The sequence below is a fragment of the Sus scrofa genome, chromosome 15 (genome assembly GCF_000003025.6).
Source record: "Sus scrofa isolate TJ Tabasco breed Duroc chromosome 15, Sscrofa11.1, whole genome shotgun sequence".
NCBI classification, from domain to species: domain Eukaryota; kingdom Metazoa; phylum Chordata; class Mammalia; order Artiodactyla; family Suidae; genus Sus; species Sus scrofa.
Window position 1 is genome coordinate 52,791,853 of NC_010457.5, and position 19,616 is coordinate 52,811,468.

The 19,616-nt window shown below is 37.9% G+C and overlaps 1 protein-coding gene across 4 annotated transcripts in view; it reads right to left on the reverse strand.

The window, feature by feature from the left end:
• Positions 1–19,616, reverse strand: part of NRG1 (neuregulin 1) — a 1,062,454-nt gene that overhangs the window by 166,303 nt on the left and 876,535 nt on the right. The gene's annotated exons all lie outside the window — the stretch shown is intronic.

Sequence of the window (19,616 nt, forward strand, 5' to 3'; positions counted from 1 at the left end):
CCTCGTTTTGAAAATTATGCTTTAAAACAGACTCAGGTATAGAGGACAAACTAGCGGTTACCAGTGGGGAAAAGGAAGTAGGGAGGGGCAAGAAAGGGATAGGGAATTAGGAGGTGCAAACTGTTATGTATAAAATAAGCTACAAGTAGGAGTTCCCGTAGTGGCGCAGTGGAAACGAATCCGACTAGGAACCATGAAGGAATCCCTGGCCTTGCTCAGTGGGTTAAGAATCTGGCGTTGCTGTGGCTGTGGTGTAGGCTGGCAGCTATAGCTCCGATTTGACCCCTAGCCTGGGAACCTCCATATGCCGTGGGTGCGGCCCTGAACAAAGAAAACAAAACAAACAAACAAAAGCTACAAGTATACATTGTACACATAGGATATATAGCCAATATTTTCTTAAATAATTCTAAATGTAGTAAACCTTTAAAATTGTGCATCACTATATTACATACCTGCAATATACAATATTATAATCAATCCACTTCAATAAAAATTCTTTAAAATATTCTAAAAAAATGTATATGTTCAAGATAATAATTTCCTCAATATTCCTACTCCCTGAGGCCACTAAAAATCCTGAACACTGCTCATTTCAAAGAATCACAATCAGATTTCCTGTCCTGGCTCAGCAGAAATGATTCTGACTAATATCCATGAGGATGTAGGTCTGATCCCTGGCCTCGATTAGGGGGTTAAGGATCCAGCATTGCCATAAGTTGTGGTGTAGGTCGCAGATGTGGCTCAGATCTGGGCATTGCTGTGGCTGTGGTGTAGGCCGGCAGCTGTAGCTTCAATTCAACCCCTAGTCTGGGAACTTCCATGTGCTGCAGGTGTGGCCCTGAAAAGCCAAAACAAACAATAATAATAATAATAATAATAATAAATGAAGAATCAAAATCCTATGCTCAAGAAGAATATGTAACTGGGCCATTATTTCTAAAGCACATTCACATCCCATATCACAGCTTATCTTCATCATAGTTCTGTAAATAGGTACAGCAGGTATAACACCCATTTTTGGAATGGAAAGTTTAATTTCAGTCACAGGTAAATGTCCATGGTTATAACGTTCTGGGGAGTCAGACTATCCTTTCACCAGAAGTAGCCCAAAGACAAAGAGAACTCAATCTCTAAGATCTTAATGCTCATTTCTTCAACACAGAAAGTCTCTGTCAAAGTCACTCTTTTATTGGACCTGCAGTTACTGTCCCATAGACATTGAATGACCATTCTGGATGACCACCACACTCTCGCCAAACTGCCAGTTTGATTGGATTTCACCCTTCTAAATCTAAGACAGACTTAAATTGCGCGTTCGTTTGTAATGCACTTTATACTATACGCTTACATACCATTCTTATTTTAAGTAAGATTGCTTAAAATAATATCTATTCTCTACCAAAATATTTATGGATAAAATGCTATAATATCTGAGATCGACTTCAAAATAAAATGGTGGTGGGGAATTGATAGGCATAAAAATGAAACAAATTTCCCAAGAAATTGATCATGGTAGAAGTTAGCCAATAGGTAGAAACATTGGTTTATCACATAATTCTATATAGTATCCTAATCTTTTTGTAATAAAACAGTTAAAAAAATAAAAGCATAACAACTATTTTTTCCTTTGCACACAAAATTTCACTTACTAATTAATACCACAGAATCTGAGATCTCAACATCTCTGTTTGCAGTGAGTCTTAGGAAAGCCAATTACAAAGTCTACTTCTGCCCCAGTTCAGGACTTAATAGGAAGCTAATTCCTCAAACGCACCAAAGGAGGCTGGACCTCCTGGATCCAGTGAGCAATTACTCATGGCGTATAGTGACCAAGACTCTGAGGACCGCAATCAGAGCCACATTAGAACGAACAGGAAATGGAGTACCTTTCCTACTCTGGGAATGTTTGTTTTTCTACAGCTCTGCCTTTACCAAGCAAGTCCAAAAAAAAAAAAAAAAAAAAAAATCGGAAAAGAGCACATGAAGAATAAATTATAGCAAAAACCATTTGAACATCATGACTTCTTAGCAGTGTTTCTAGCATTACATGTCCTTCTTTTTCACTTATTTGGAGGCTGCAAGATAAGGTGGAGAATCAGACCCTGAATGTGGAAACATAGCAGCAATTTAGAAAATGTATTTCAGCTGTTCTTAATACCTGCTGCTTTCCTCTGGTTATTATTTTTTTTTTTTCTGACAGTTTGAAAATAAGATTTACTTCCTGAAGAGCTTTCCTAGGGGTCTTCCTTTTTTTTTTTTTTTAAGCTGCGCCTTAGGCATGTGGAAATTACCAAGCCAGGGACTGAACTTTCGTCACAGCTGTAACTAGAGCCACAGCTGTGACAATGCCAGATCCTTAATCTGCTGTGTCACAAGGGAACTTCTGTGAGTCTTCCTTTTAAGACATGGTCTACAAATCTCTATTTCAGAGGGTTTTAAAAATAGACTAAATTCTCATCTATCTGGAAGAGTGTTTGTATATTCCTATTAACTCCTTAAGATCATTTTCTTTCTTTCTTTCTTTCTTTCTTTCTTTCTTTCTTTCTTTCTTTCTTTCTTTCTTTCTTTCTTTCTTTTTCTTTTTCTTTCTCTCTTTCTTTTCTTTCTTTTCCTTCCTTCCTTCCTTTCTTTCCTTTTAAGGGCTGCACATGTAGCATATGGAGGTTCCCAGGCTAGAGGTTGAATCGGAGCTGTAGCTGCTGGCCTACACCACAGCCACATCAGTGCAGGATCTGAACCACATCTGCGACCTACACCACAACTTATGGCAATGCCAGATCCTTAACCCACTGCGTGAGGCCAAGGATCAAAACTGTGTCCCTATGGATGCTAGTCAGATCTGTTAACCGCTGAGCCACGACAGGAACTCCCTTAAGATCATTTTCAATTTTGTAAGCCCAGTAAAGGGTTTTAAAGAAATAAATCTGCTAGCATTAAATGGCACCAAAAAACCAGTTTATATATATTAAGAAGAATAAATCATCTCATTATTTTACGTACAGATTTAAAAAGAATCAGTTTGAGGGATTTTTTTTTTTTTTTGGTTGTTTTCATTTAATTTTGCATTTAACTTGGCACATACCCAAAACCCTCAAGGTTTATCCACTTGCCTCTATGTAAAATGTTCTAAATATTATATTTCAAATATCCTTAACTCTCAATAAGCACCCTGTTCGCTCACCTACCACTCCATTTGTTTATCAATACAGTCTGAAAACAAATCTACTAGATTTTGATTTCTTATTTGAAATCTTCATGAAATCCGTTTGCATCTCTTTTTAATTTTTTTCTCTTATTCCATTCCTCCCCTTTTATTACCTCTCATCCCCCCTAAGCCTTATGTCTTCACTTATTTACTTCTTATGTCTTTATGAAGAATCTTGATTTCAAATGTGAGGAAACAATTGGACAAATTCAAATTGAAGGATATTCTACAAAACAAGTGGTCTAGGCTTTAGGAACGGCAATGTCACAAATGACCAAAGACTGAAACTGATCTAGATTAAAGGAGACTGACAAATAAATACAAAGTCTAGCTACTGATTGGATCTTGCTTCAGGTGAAAAACAGTTACAACGAACATTACTGGGATTATTGGGGAAATCCGAATCAAGATATTATACCAAAATTAAATTTCTCATATGTGATAATTACATTGAGATCATGCGGAAGAATGTCCTTGTTCTTAGGCGGCATCTGCTGAAGTAGTTAGGGATGAAATGTCATGATGTCTACAACTAAATTTCACATGATTTGGCAAATAAGGAAATACATGCAGATACACACACATACACCCAGAAAAAAGAGGAGCCACGGTTTATCTTAGTTTTTCTGCCTTTTTCATCTGGTCTTTCTGATGTCAAAAGCTCAGGCTTTCATTAAGAACTTTGAAAGTCTTGGCTAAGTTTGCCATCATAGAGATTCTTGGGAATATTTATGTTACAATTTACAAATGTAGCTCTTAAGACTACATCTTCCATTTAAATTCCATGAGTGGTAGGGCCCTGAAATCTTCATATGTTCAATCTGATAAGCATGCCACTGGGGCTCCGATCCCACTAGGTCCTTTGGTAGGAGGAAAATAGTCACTCATCTGGCAGGTCAACACATTCTGTCCTTTCCTTTGGGGGTTCATGTCCAGGGAGCAGGACATCCTTTGTTTAGAGATAATCTATGATATAATGAGGCACAAACCTTCAGATACAGGGTCTTTCTTAGCTAAAGTACCCACTCCTTAAGCTGATCCTGATGTACCAACATTTCTTAATGTTTGGGACCTTGCTATACCTCTGTTAACTAGCCTGAGTTTCTGTCCCTTGCATATAAGTTTCAAGACTGTCACAAGTACAGAAGTACCCTGCTACTCCGAGTTTGTATCCCTAGAAATCCACTTGTAATAATGTCCCTGCTGCATCTTCAGGGGATACCATCCATAGATGGTATGAGGATATCCAGCTTTTCAGAGAACAGTTGTTTTAAGGAGTCAGCTCAAAATCCTCTGTAGCATAAATGGAGAAACAAATCTGTGAACCACCAACCCAGCCACATAATTGTACTGTTAGCCCATGGATGTTCTGCTGTCAGTGGTACCGTCTGGAAAAGTACCCTACAAAGTTCCTCACTCATTCCAGGTGGAGCCCAAAATGCAAGGATCCTTAGACGAGGCAACAACTTAAATTCTTCTTCATCTTCTCATATAATCACACCAGCCCTGGAATAGCCCTGGATATTTCACAGACTAGACAAAAATACAAACTAATATTGAGCACTTATGGTCTGTGTGGTTTTTCTCATCTATTCATAATGAGACAATTTTCAATAGGGTAAATTTTCTTCCATTAATTTACAAAATAAGAACAATACTAGAATACATTTTAAAAGCATGTATGTTTCTCCTATATAGTCTTCTCATATAAAATAATCTTCTTCATTTCACTAAACAAAACAAAACAAAACAAAACAAAACTACTCCATCAAGTACTTTCTAACACTCACTTTATAAGACCAGAGGTATTTCCTAAACTTGGGGGCAATTTTTTTTCTTTTTAAGGGAGTACTTGGACTTAAAAACTGCAAAAATGCTTTACGGACCTTTCAAGTCTTTTTTATTTATTTATTTATTTTTTGGCCACACTCAACAGCATATGGGAGTTGCCAGGCCAGGGATCAAATCCTAGCCGCAGCTGAGACCTACACCACAGCTGTAGCCACACCAGATCCTTAACCCGCCATGCCAGGCTAGGGATCAAACCTGTCCTGCCACAGAGATAATGCTGGGCCATCAACCCACTGCACCACAGCAGGAACTCCTTTCACTTCTTGTTGAAGAGTAAATGGTCTGTTAACTAAAAACTGGTTAAGGCAAATGCAATGCTAAGTTAATGCTTCCAATGTAGTAAGCCGTCTGAGCATCTCCTTGGGATGATTTAATTGTATTTGGTCTACCACAGTTCATAATTCTGCTTTCAATGTGATTCTGGAGAGGCAGCATTTCCACACCCTGAAACAATTTAATAACAGAGCAAGTTTTAAGCAGTCTTTGCCTAATTCTATTTCAAACGTGCTTGACATTAATATGAACATATCCACACCCTTAGAAATGTAGCAACAGAGACAGACAGGAAAGTGCCAAAAAAAGAGTAGCCTATAAAAATAGAAAGTCAAAAACCCTCAGAGCAATGCCACACATTTTACAGGCACTCCTTTTTACAAGCTTGAGGTGTTTTAAAGGGCTTTAAAAGATCATAAACATACTCTTCTGACTTTTAACTCAATGCAAGTACATACACTTGTCCACTTAAAAAGTCTACGTTTGCAAGTCTATGTTTCTTATTTGATATGTTGCACAATGGAGAAAAATGTGACAGTAATTTAAAAATATTTATTTTACATGTGACTCCACAAAAATGTAAAGCACTATGCTCATTTATTCCAATAATTTAATGTGTGAATAAATATTTGAGATAAAGGTGAAATACATTTGTGAAAAGAACCATTCATCTAAGCAACCCTCTTGTTTTAACTGTCTAGTATGCACTTGTTTTTTTAAATATAATCAGTACTGCTATATCAAATACTGTATGGAACTGTTAAGAACAGGAAACGAATTTTAGCATGGGCATGTGGCTGAGACAATGGATAGGTCATTTCTGTTCTTTGAAGGTTTTGATGATGCAAAGGTAGCTTATATTCTAACTCTCCAGTTTGTGCACTTAATCTGAACAGCCTCAACACTGGGAGAATTAAACAAGAAACCTGCAAAATATTATCAAGTAACTGAGCTTTCAGCTACAACCCCTGTAAAGTCTTCCCTGCATAAAACCATTTAAAAGCCTGAGGCCACATACATGCGGATGTCACAGTGAAAACTCGTGACTGGAGAGTAGGTTAACTGATAAAAGCGCCTGAAAATCATGAATCAGTCCTCCATGCAGAAGGATGTCCTTTTTTTTTTTTTTTTTTTTTTTTTTTAAATTTATAGTCATGGTAAAGGTAAATAAGTGACTAAAGAAAGTCTCTAAAACTCCTTTACAGAGAATATTACGGTCACAATGAACAGAGTGGACAAAGTTTACACTTTGCCATCTGGTCTTTTCCTCTGAGCTGTACTCACAAATTTGACTATAAAAGGGAAAATTTATCTTATCAGGTTTAACATTCGTAAATACAGCCCTGTACAGGGCAGCACGTTCTAGTGGGAATGGTGTTTCACAATATACCCAGGATTAAAACCACTGCGATAGATGCAGTGAGTGATCTTCAGTTAAGGATCATCCCATAAGGTCACTATTTGTTGCCACATGGGGTCTTTCCTGCTCATGCTGCCCCATATCCAGCCAAATCGCCCTTCAGATAGACTGTTCCCAACTCTGGTTCACTAGAGCTCCCTGGGAGCTTAAGTAGGAACATACCACGTGTCCCTGTCTATACACCAAGGATATCTGGAGAATGAGCTAAAAGATGTGGGTGCCTTCACTTGAGAGACAATCACTCTAAAGTCCTGGGATTGATTATAAATTATTCTCAAGCTGATTCCAAGTCATTGGCAGCAAATTAAACCTGTAAACACATTAAAAACAGACTTCAAAGTATAATTAGGATAGTTGGGCCCAGAAATACATTTTTAGCAGTTCCACATCCGAGTTCTTATACAAGGATGTATGTAAAAGCACCTTGAACAAGCCTCAGAACATATGCATGGGACATGTCATTATACAACATAAAACAATAAAATCAGGGTCCGTATTTCAGCGTTTTACTTCTATTATTCACAATGACAGTGTCTCTACAGCCAAAGTTAGCCTTTTACTAGTGTTAACTTTGGTTTCACAAACATGTCAGTTTCCATTCGTGGGGATTTTCATACCTGGACGTGCTCACAGGTTCACTTCCCACACACCTCTCACTGCTACACATTGCCGGTTGGAACCCCAATAAGCCCATCAAAAATGATGCTTATTCTAAAGCCATAGAACATGACTGATACTATTCTACAGCTAAGTGCCATACCCCACAGTCTGCATTGAAGAAACACACGTACAAAAGGAGGGCCATTTAAGGAATTTAGCCCTTTCCAACCAAAGTAAGAATGAGAGCAGCCATTAATAGGTGGGCACAGTCCCTATTTGGAGGCTCAGACTTTTGGTGGCGGTGGTGTGTCCACCTTGACTGGCACTGCACCCAAACATCCAAAGGCCTAAATATGTTAGATGGGAGATATAGGATCATCTTAAGGACCTAACACAAAGTAAGACCTTAAGTGCTGAAAAAAAAACAAGCAGAAGGGAAGTTCACATCTGCTTTCTCAAAACACTTCTTGAATTTGAGATCAAAAAGCCCCAGTGATATTATTTTTTGTTTGACAAATTGCTGACTTTTCTAAGCTTTGATGATATATGAGGAAATAAGACAGAATATTTATAATTGGTATTACACAAAATTTTTTTGAACTGTGTGACTGCCTGTCGTCCACCAAATGCCACAGGGGTGGACTATACTCCGTCTCACTCCAGTGCTCAATGAAATATGATAGCCCCCACGTGGGGACATGGCAATAAGAGGGTCTCAACAGGTTACTGTTGTTCTTTCAAGATGTAAAGGCCATATGCCCTGGCAGTGGATGCTGTTGTCAGTCATGGCACCCTTGCTGGCAGCTTTAGGTTAAGTGTTCAATAGGCCTGCCTAATTAATGCTGTCACTGTAGCTGTCCCCAGTGATAAGAACATTGCACTCACAGACACAGAGAAGTTGTCCTTCAAGCTTCACTTAAGGCCACCAATACACAGGATTAAAATGGACCTATTTTTATTTTATTTTATTATTTTTTGCTTTTTAGGGCTGCACCCACAGCCTATGGAAATTCCCAGGCTAGAGGTCGAAACAGAGCTACAGCTGTTAGCCTACGCCACAGCCACAGCAATGCAGGACCTGAGCCACATCTGCGACCTACACCACAGCAAGCGGTAAATGCCAGATCCTTAACCCACTGAGCAAGGCCAGGGTTCAAACCCACAATCCTATGGTTACTAGTCCATTCGCTTCCACTGCGTCACAACGGGAACTCCCCATTATTGTTGCCCAAATTGACATGTAGCGAATTTCATATGACCTAAGTTTAATCATTTGACTTTTCTGTTGTCAAAAAAAGCAGAGTTTCAGGCTCTGCTCAGCAATTAAGGATATAGCCGTGTCCATGCTGTGGCACAGGTTCTATCCCTGGCCCCAAAACGTCTGCATACTGAGGGCATGGCCAAAAAAAAGTTTCTTTTTTCTTCATTTGCTATCCATCCCTGCCATATTCACATCCAATATGTGACTTACACAGAGATGTGGAGAAATATCCAATTACTGAAAATTTGATACTATACTTATTTATTTTCTTATTGTAATGGAGTTTTCTCTTCTGATGCATTTATTGCTTAAGGAAATTTAGTACATTAGCATTACCATGATGTGTTAACCATATTTGCCTTCATAACCCTTATTTCTTTGTTCAAATTGAATTAGAATCATTTAATTAACCGATGTCACTAACATTTCCTTTTTTCCTTTGAGAGAAAAACCTTATTTAGATGGATAAAATTTCCAGGTAAGATGAGTTAGTTAACACTTATTATAATGAGTTTTAAACAGTAATAGCTACGGGAAAACTTTTAAGAGTTGCATAAAACATATGCATACAACATAAAGCCTTGCTTTTGAGCAAAGCCCTCATTTATACCAATATTAGTACCCCATGATCTACTTTTCACATAGCCATTTAAAACTTACTCCTTCTGTGAAGAAGAAAACATTTTAGCAGAGTTAATCATGAGATAAATATGTCCTTTTGGGACCTCTATAGCCTATTTCTTTGTTATTAGGCAGGTCAGCTTTCCCAGTAACCATAGGTTTCTGGTTTTTCTTTTCTTTTTTTCTTTTTAAAGTTAACAAATTTACTTTATTCACTGTTGAATAGGTGGGGATTTTTGTTTATTTTTATTGAGGTATAGTTGATTTACAATGTTGGATAAATTTCTGCTGTAGAGCAAAATGATTCAGATGTATATACACATATATATTTATACACTCTTTTTAAAAATATTATTTTCCATTACGATTTATCATAGGGCATTGAATATAGGTCTCTGGGCTATACAGTTGGACCTTGTTGTTTATCTGGTTTTTGTTATTTATTCACAGATAACTTATTAAACTGAATGACATTAAAAAGTTCATGCCAGAATTAAAGTGAGGCTTCTTGACTCTGGAAATCTACCAGGTCAAAGTTAAATTTCTCTCTGCTCTGCCTACTACAGTTAAATAACCATCTTTGTGTCTCTTCTTAAGTAAGGCCAAAGTTTTGACTTTCGGAGGATCTTTAAAGCTTGTGTAGCTCTTTGCTTTTTCAAGCAGGTCCACAGACCCCCTGAAGCCTGAATGCTTATCATTTTATTGCTACCCCACAGGAAAGATTATGAAAGGCAAGTCTGTTATCTCAGGGTTCCCAGCCTCATGAATTTGTTGAGGAGGTGGGAAATGACCAGAGTTAAATACACATAATGTTCACAGGAAGAAAATCTGTGCTACGTCATTGATCATCTAAAGCCATCTCATAACATGACACTATCTAACTAAACTACAAATCTGACTTGTGATGCTTTCCTGCACAGTCTTTGGAAGTCAAACTAAAAGACTGGAACCAAAGGAATCTGGTTTCAAACAACACACACACACATAACCACAATAAGGAAGACTCAGAACTCATAGCTACTCTTATTTGACATAAAAAACTAGTTCATTAGAACATCTCTTGAAACTAAGGCTCAGCAAGCTGCTTCCACACATTCTGAGATAATCCACTGGTTCCTAAATTGCAATAAATTTTTCTCAGTACATAGATTCCCAAACATGACACAAACGAAACCTAAATGAAGCCTAATTAGCACGTCAACATGTGCTTTCATTTCCTCCACAGGGACACTGGCACACCACTAGAAAGAACTCTTGTTTGTTTCTATTTAGAAAGAATGTCATTGGCTTCTTTGCTAGTAGTTTCTAGTCCATGAACTTAAATGATGAAACTCTACACATAACATCCTGTGTTCTTGCCTATACTTTTGATAGCCTCCAAACAGTAAGAATTAGAAGTTAGCAAACCAGGGTCTAGTGCTCCTTGCAACTGTGTGACCAGAGAGACAATCTGAATGTCAATAATCTGATCCATAAAAGGGGTGGGGTGAGTAGATCTGCCTGACCTATTTCACAGAGTTGTAAAAATCTTATTTTAAATGGTGGGAAGTTCACTTGTGGTGCAGTGGGTTAAGGAACCAGTGTTGTCACAGCTGTGGCTCAGGTCACAGCTGTGGTGAGGGTTCGATCCCTGGCCTGAGAACTTCCAGGTGCCTCTGGTGCAGCCTCCCCCCCCAAAAAAAAAGGTGGTGAAAATATTTTGGATCTTTAAAAAAAAAAAGTTTTCATTTTAAGTGCTGATTTGACTGACATTATCTATAGATCATCTGAAAAGTCAAAAGTTATTAGCTCATAGAAATCCAAATGATACTAAATCACATACTTAATTAACAGCTAAGAAATTGCATAGAGGCAGTGGTCATTCCTTAAGACCAAAAAAAAAAAAAAAAAAGACCCATCTGGAAACTATCAAGGGTCACAAAAATGTTCAAAGGGAAGGGCTGCCAGTGTAAAGAAACAGAGTAAACATTCTGGAATCCTAAAGACTGATACAAGGAAGGCCAAGAAAGGAAAGCAATGGCTCTTTAAAATCATAAAGATTTTAGACTTGTAGAAGAATACTACAGTGAATGGAAAACCCTTAAAGCATGAAGCGAGAAGTTTTAGAATAAAGAAGGAAAGGAAGCACTTTCATACATGATTGCATTCCAGCATGAAAGGTTGTCCTTGAGATGGCGACATCTGAATAAGTTCTGTAGTTTTGCTAATAGCATTGCACCACTAGTAATTTTCTGTTTTGATCAGTATACTAAGGGAATGGGGAGCTGGATGAAAGGTAGATGGGAACCCTGTCCTATCTTTGCAACTCAATAAATCCAAATTACCCCTTCTCCCCAAAATACTCAAGATGACTAGCCCAATTATGTATTTTTTTGGATAACATGTTGAGTGTCTCTCTTCTGTGTTCCCAGCAAGTCATCATCACTCCATTTAATGTGATGCATTGTATAGTTAAAGGTATTTGTTTCACGAAAGTCTCCTTTAAGTCAAGGGATTATTTCTTTTGATTCACCTTTTATCCCAGTAACTAGCACAGTGCCCAACAACACTTGCTGAACAGGAGAGTGAATAAAGAATTAAAACCGGTCTGTGAGTCAAATATTCCACATCAAATGAACCACTTGTTTCTCTGGAATGCATAAGATTTAGGTAGAAACATGTTGGCTCCATCAGGGTTATTACATATCTTTCTGACTCATATGATATTCACCTATTATATGTTCTCTTCTTAGCCAGACACATTAAAATATTCCATACTGAAAAAACCTTCTGATATCCAACTAGTATCCAGATATGGGCTCATTCATCTGGATAACTAGCTTCATTCTCTTAGATAGCTTTCAATTTCCATTCTTGCAACAAATATTACTGAATATCTATGAAATTGTTACTGCTGTTTTAAGTACTCAAGATCAGACTTGAATAAGAAAAACAAGATCCCTGCTCCCCTGGGGCAGGGAACAAGTAGAGGGTCTACTAAACTACATGTGATTTGTGAAATAAATTCTTTATCTTTACAATCTAAGAGGACTAAAAAATTGTTGAGGTAGCTATATTCTTTCCACTTAGTTATGCAGCATAGCTTTCTTTTCTATTTAAATTGAGATTTAGATAATTGTAGACTAAATCTTTAGATCTTATTTACATCCTGCTAATGCTAATCAGTTAAACACTGCTCAATTGGCAGAAGGGCACTCGAAAGCTTTTATTCATGGAAACAAATTATTTATCATATTAAAAACAACTCGGAGTTTCTGCTATGGCACAGTGGGTTTCAGTGATAATCTATGTGGAAGAAGAATCTGAAAGGGAATATTTAGGTGTATAGGTATGACTGAATTACTCTGTCGTACAGCAGAAATTATCACAACCTTATAAATCAACTACACTTCAAAATATATGGGAAAAAGGAAAAAAAAAATATGACTGCAGCGGCTCTGGTCACTGCGGTGGAATGGGCTGGATCTCCAGCCAGGTACAATGGGTTAAGGATCCAGCATTGCCACAGCTGTGGAGGAGGTCACAGCTGCAGCTTGGATTGGATCTCTGACCTGGGAACTTCTGTATGCCAAGAGTGAGCCCATAAAAACAACACAAAACAAAACAAAAACAACTCTTTAGGGAGTTTCCTTCGTAGCTCAGTGGAAATGAATCTGACTGGAATCTGAATCTGACTAGAATCCAGGAGGATTCTGGTTCGATCCCTGGCCTTGCTCAGTGGGTTGGGGATCCGGCGATGCCATGAGCTGTGGTGTAGGTTGCAGAGGTGGCTCAGATCCTGCATTGCTGTGTCTGTGGTGTAGGCTGGCAGCTGCAGCTCTGATTTGACCCCTAGCCTGAACTTTCATATGCCACGGATATGGCCCTAAAAAGCAAAAACAAAAACAAAAAACAACTCTTTATTAGGTAATCATTCTCTGCATAAATTACATTCTCAATATTTTGTTATATTTTGTTATACTTTTACCATTATATGATTCAATATAAATAGTGAAGTTTATTGGATAAAAGCCCCAATCAGACATCTGGACTTAAACTCAAATCTCACTCTGCCATATACTAGTGCTGTACAACATTGGGAAAATTCTTAAAATTCCCTAGATCTCAGTTTCCTAAAACTTAAAATGAGCTTATAATAGAACCTACCTTACAGGGTATGAAAGGATGAAAAAAGATCGTGCAGTTTAAGCACTTAGGAGTCAGTGTGTGTCACATGGTAAAGATTCAAGAAATGTTGGTAGCTATTCTTATTACATCGTTATTTAAGTCCTTGGTAAGTTTCAGCAGTTCATAAAGCCTTCTAAGTGAACACTCTCTGTAGAGCTGAGAGCAATGAAAGCATATTCATTCCCGAGGCAGGCAGAATAATGACTCCCCAGATGCCTCAATCTTAATTCCTAGAACCTGTGAATATGGTGCCTCATGTGGCAATAAGGACTCTGTGGATGGGATGAAGGTAAGGACCTTGAAGTAGGGAGATGGTGCTGGGTCATCCAGGTCACCCCACCTAGTCCTGTGACTTCTTCAGAGCAAATAATCGTGCCTTGCCCTAGTCAGTAAAAGAATGGTCAGAGATGTAATGTTCCCGGCTCTTGAGGTCAAGAGAAAGGGACCCTGAGCCAAAGTGTGCAAGCAGCCTCTAGAAACTACCAAGAGAAGGGATCCCCTCCCAGACCTTCCAGAAGGGAACGTAGCCCTGCAGACACTGTGACTTTAGCCCATTGAGACGTGCCTCAGAATTCTAATCTATAGAATTTCAAGGTAATAAATGGGAGTTGTTGTAAGTAGGCAGGAGTTCATTACAGCTGAAATAGAAAAATAATATAATTTCCCAAGAGAAATTAATCCTTTTGATATTCCAGTATTAAGAACTGCGGAACTCTATCTCATGAAATGGTATATAGGACCTTTGTGTATAAAAACAGATACCATCCACAACAGAATGGATAAAGAAGATGTGGTACATATAGACAATGGAATATTACTTGGCCATGAAAAATGAAATAATGCCATTTGCAGGAATGTGGATGGACCCAGAGATTATCATAGTAAGTGAAGTAAGTCAGAAAGAGAAAGACAAATACATGACTTCACTGTCAAACGGAATCTAATCTTTAAAAAAAGATACAAAAGAGCTTATTCACAAAACAGACTTAAAGATTTTGAAGCCAAACTTATGGTTACTAAAGGGGAAATGTTGGGGTAGGGATAAACTAGGAGGTTGGGATTAACATATATACTTTACTATATATGAAACAAGTAACAAGGACCTACTGTATAGCACAATAAATCAATTCAACATTCTCCAATCACCTATATGGGAAAAGAATCTGAAAAAGAATGGTTATGAATCATTTCGCTATTCATCTGGAACTAACACAACATTGTGAGTCAACTATACCCAATAAAATTTTAAAAAATAGATAAATCAAGGTGAGTAGAACCACTAATTGTGCATCACTTCACCCTTCATAGCCTCCCATCTGTCCAAGAGAGAGCCCTGCTCCAAAGGAATCATAGACCCCAAGGAATTAAGGTTGGAAACCACGAGGAGTTCAGGAATGAAAGTTCAATCTCAGAGACCAACCCCAGCCAGCTGTTGCTCAGACCGCCAGTCTCTCTCTCTCTCTCTCTCTGAACTCAGTTTCTTGTTCAAAACATGAAGAGGCTGGGTCTTCTTTCAGTGCTGTTAAGCTCCAAAGTGAGTCAGGGAAATCTTTTCTTTTTGTACATTGAGTTTCAGGATTTATGAGCAGAGAGTCACCAACCTCATTTTTATATTTAAACATGATTTATGAATACCAGCATCCCAATGACAATAGTATTGTCACACTACTAAGAAAGAGAAGAAAGGACTTTTACAAAATTTTTCAAGGCTCTCATAAACCCAAACCTACATACTTTCAGAAATGTGCTTAAATTTGATAGTTAAGGTAACAAAATAAAATAAATCATTTCTCTGGTGGCTTTACTATTTAAGGAGCAGTAATTTTATTTATTTATTTTTTTGAAAATATCATTTAGGGATTTTAATAAATACAAATTTAAACAAAATTTTCAAAAGAAGGCTACAGATTAACACAACATTCACTTCTGGGTTGATGTCTAAAGAAATCCATCACTCAAGAATCACAAATCTTAGTTTTTAGGACCTAATTTCTGTTTCTAAAGGAAGTTTTTTCTTGCCTGATTTTGGTATACCTCAAATATCTTACATAACACAAAGAAAAGTTATATAATGGGACCAAAAGTACACAGTGAATCTGTTGAACAATTATCTATCTGTAAAAGGGGAAAGATCATCCTGAAATAAGTTAAAGCTAGAAAAATGTGATGGTTAAAAACCTAGCCTAGGAGTTCCCTTGTGGCACAGCAGGTTAAGGATCTGGCAGTGGCTTAGATTGCTGCTATGGCGAGGTTTGATCCCTGGCCCATGAACTCCCACATGCCATGGCAGTGGGCAAAAAATAAAAGTACGCAATTTTTTAAAAAAGGACCTAGACTGATCAAGCTTATAGACAGGTCATGAAAGCTGCCATTCCTAAACATCTTTAGTATCAGCATCATATGACAAAAATCCACCAGAGATGCAGTGGATTTCTTCCACTTAATCATTAGAAAGTAACTGTGAGAATTCAAACTTGGAGTTCCCATCATAGCTCAGCAGTTAATGAATCTGACTAGCATCCATGAGGACGCAAGTTCTCTCCCTGGCCTCGCTCAGTGGGTTAAGGATCTGACATTGCTGTGAGCTGTGGTGTAGGTTGCAGATGCAGCTCAGGTCCTGTTCTGCTGTGGCTGTGGTATAGACCAGCAGCTACAGCTCCGATTTCACCCTTAGCCTGGGAATCTCCATATGCTTCAGGTGCAACCCTAAAAAGACAAAAAAAAAAAAAAAAAAAAGATACAAAAGTTAATACTGATCTCTGCTGGAAGAGAACACCCTCAAGGATCAAGGTCTGCAAAATAGGTACCAATCTCAAGGTTTAAGGGGATACAAATTCAACTAAGTTGTTAAGAACAAATACTGAAGCTGTAACTGTGCCAGAGTTTCTTATTATTCTTGTTAGTGCTCAACAACAAGTGTTCCATACATTCTCACTGCTCTTCACTCAGCCTACTTTTCCCATAAGCCCTGTTACTTTTGGTATACAATTTTGCAAAATGAAGTTCTTTTTTTTTTTTCCAGGAATGCAAACATGGACTTACAGCAGAAATATCTATAAATAAGACAGGGATTGGGCAATGGTCTGGTAGACAACCTACCCCTCAGTCAGAGGTTCTCAAACCTTGTGCACATACAAGTCACCTGGGCAAGTTCACCAAGACAAATATGGAATATTCATAGACCCCCATCAAAAGACCCTAATGCACAGGAGCCAGATAAAATATTACAATGCTCTGGGGAAGTAATTCTCTCCAAAAGTTGCTCAGCATTTACAGAGTTAATGCCCACTCTAAGATTGAAGTCTTTCCATCTTTTTTTGGCGGGGGGCGGGGTGATGCTCAGCATTTATTTTCCTAGGATACTTAAAAAGAAATAAGATTTATCTTCTGAAGAAATTCAGAACCATACAGAATGAGACAAAAGTAAATTATGACAATTTTTACATTCTTATGGTAAAGGCATCTGCTTAGCCTCCTATAACTCTTAAATTCTTACATTTCATATCCACAATAATGGTTAACTAGGTGCTGGGTTAAAAAAAATTATCTGAAAAACTGAAAAAGAAGAGAAAGTGAAAAAAGGAGAATCAGATATTCCAAAAAACTTCTGAACACCTGCATGCATCTTTATATGTTACGTAGACTATTCTCTATGTAAGGCCAGAGTCATTTCATAATATTTAAACAACTGATTTAAAATATATTGTATTAGCCAGGCATTCATTTATTTTGGAGAGTTCATATGGAGGTTGCCCGAAAATATTTTTTTTCTCTATTCTTTAAATCTGTGTAAGAGAAAGACATAAATAACTAAATTTGTGCTTTCTCTCAGATGAGTATATATGCCTGCCCTCTGATTGGAATGGCCAAATCTAGAAAAGGTAGTTAAGAATTCTAAAATACGGCATTAAGATTTTCTCATTCCAGACCTATTTTAAACTTCATTAGAATCCCTACCTTAGTATCACCATTCCATCTTTACAAGAATACTACCTCTAAATCTTCTCATGCATATTCTTTAGAAGAATACTACTTCTCAATCTTCTTCTCTGCGAGGTGACCATAAGCATCAGTACCATGTGGATATTAGTATCTTTAGCCTACTTCTCTCCAGTGTGACCTAGACTTTTGTTAGTGTTGCTTATCTCAAAAACAGCACAAATATCTATTCAGCTGAACAACTCTAAAACTTCATTTTCTCATCATTCATGCCCTATATCCAGTCTACTATAAAATTCAGTCAATTTTATTACTATCTCACACCCCTCCCCCCACCTCCAGCCCTTCCTGGAAGGGAAATTCTGAAGCAGAAATGAAGCAATAAGCAGAGCCAATGAGCTAGGAATTAGTCAACTCTAAAGCAATCACAAAAGTAGAAAAGAGGGGAAAGAAGAAGTAGGCCAACCACAAAGGCAATTAAACACCAACTGAACTAAAACATGCATCCTAGGAAAGAGGGAAGTAACCAGAAAAGAACTGTCCTCATAAAGGACGGCAATGTCCATTATGGATTCCCCACCAAAGAGGTAGACCCAAACAGGATGGATGTGGAGACAGAGGTCAATTGCGAAACCTGGGGAAGGATTAGAAGCTGGAGTTGGAAGGAGTCTTCCTGGGTGGGAAGCAAAGAGGAGGAGTTATAATCTGCTATTTAGCTTTATTCTACATGCAGCCTTAGATGTGTAGGTTCATTTCTGTTTCTGAGCCATCTGGTTTTGCCTAGTAGCATAGAACTCCATGCCTTCAAGGTTGAAGTATAATTGGTTCTCTTACGACAGCCTGCCATTCTGAACAGAAATCAAGGTTCAGCTCTTCTAAGAATAAAGAATTGGGAGAGGTACATGGTGGACTTGCAGCATAAACTCTAAAATGAAGAATACTCCATGGTCTGATCAACTGCCAAATTTGCAGTTTGTTTAGATCTATATTTGAGTAAATTTGTTAAAGGTCTTTTGAAGGTTAGATGCAAACCTTTGAGAACCCTAATTTCTAGTAAAAAGATAAAACACACTGGAGAACATAAGCAATGTTGATTAAGAAGAAGTCAGAATTAGGACTGCCAGAGCAAATAGCAAGGAGATCAATTTTATGGCAGAATATTGAGATGATATTAAGCACAAAATATGGCCCTCAGGCTAAACCCTACCCACCATCTGCTTTTGTAAATAAAGTTTTATTAGAACACAGATGCATTCACTTGTTCAAAAATTATGGTTTCACAATTTTGCTTAATTTGCATATATTCGGAGTTCCCATTGTGGCTCATCAGCAACTGACCTGACTAGTATCCATAAGAATTCAGGTTCCATCCCTGGCGTTGCTCAGTGGGTTAAGGATCCAGCATTGCCATGAGTTGTGGTGTAGGTGGCAGATGTGGCTCTGATCCTGTGTTGCTGTGGCTGTGGTGTAGGCCTGCAGCTGTAGCTCCAATTCCACCCTAGCCTGGGAATTTCCATATGCTGCAGGTGTAGCCCTAAAAAGAAAAAAAAAAAAATTGCATACATTTGCTTTCATGCTAAACTGCAAATCTGGGTCTCTACAGAAATATTTACAGCCTCTTGTTATAGAACATCAATGAATCATCATAGAGTATCTACAGAATTTCACCTAGCAATTAGAGTTGGCTGGTTTCATAAAGACAGGTTGCAGAATGGAAATAATTCATGTGGGATCTACATTTTTAGGTCTAAGGATGTACTGATTATACAGAGTGGAATGTCCAAAATACTATCTGTGAATACAAAAGAAACTAGCTCCCCACCCAGACAAGCAGAGGAGGCTATGATATGCTTATGGTAAATGCTAGCATCCCTAGTTCAGTTTAAAAAAAAGATGCTTGCAAGTGGTGATGGGACATGTAGGCTAGAAAAAGGATGGTGCAGGAACCAACATCAAAGTAAGAAAATAAATGTTATAAATTGTGAATTAATACTCTATTTGGCATATAGTTATTTGGTTTATATACTTTTATTTGATGATTATTTCCTACCCAGAAAAAGCGGACAGAGTTACCCAAACCCTGACTGATAGAAACCCCATGGGAGAAGGTAGTTATCAGAGACAGGAAATGAGGCCTCTAGAATGTAAAATTAGAGACATAACCATGAAATATCTCACCCACCTTTGGAATCTGAACATCTGCATCAATACAACAAGGGAAAATTCTGATATTACTGGATCTTTATCTTCTACCCTGTTTAAATTTCAGAGGTCAT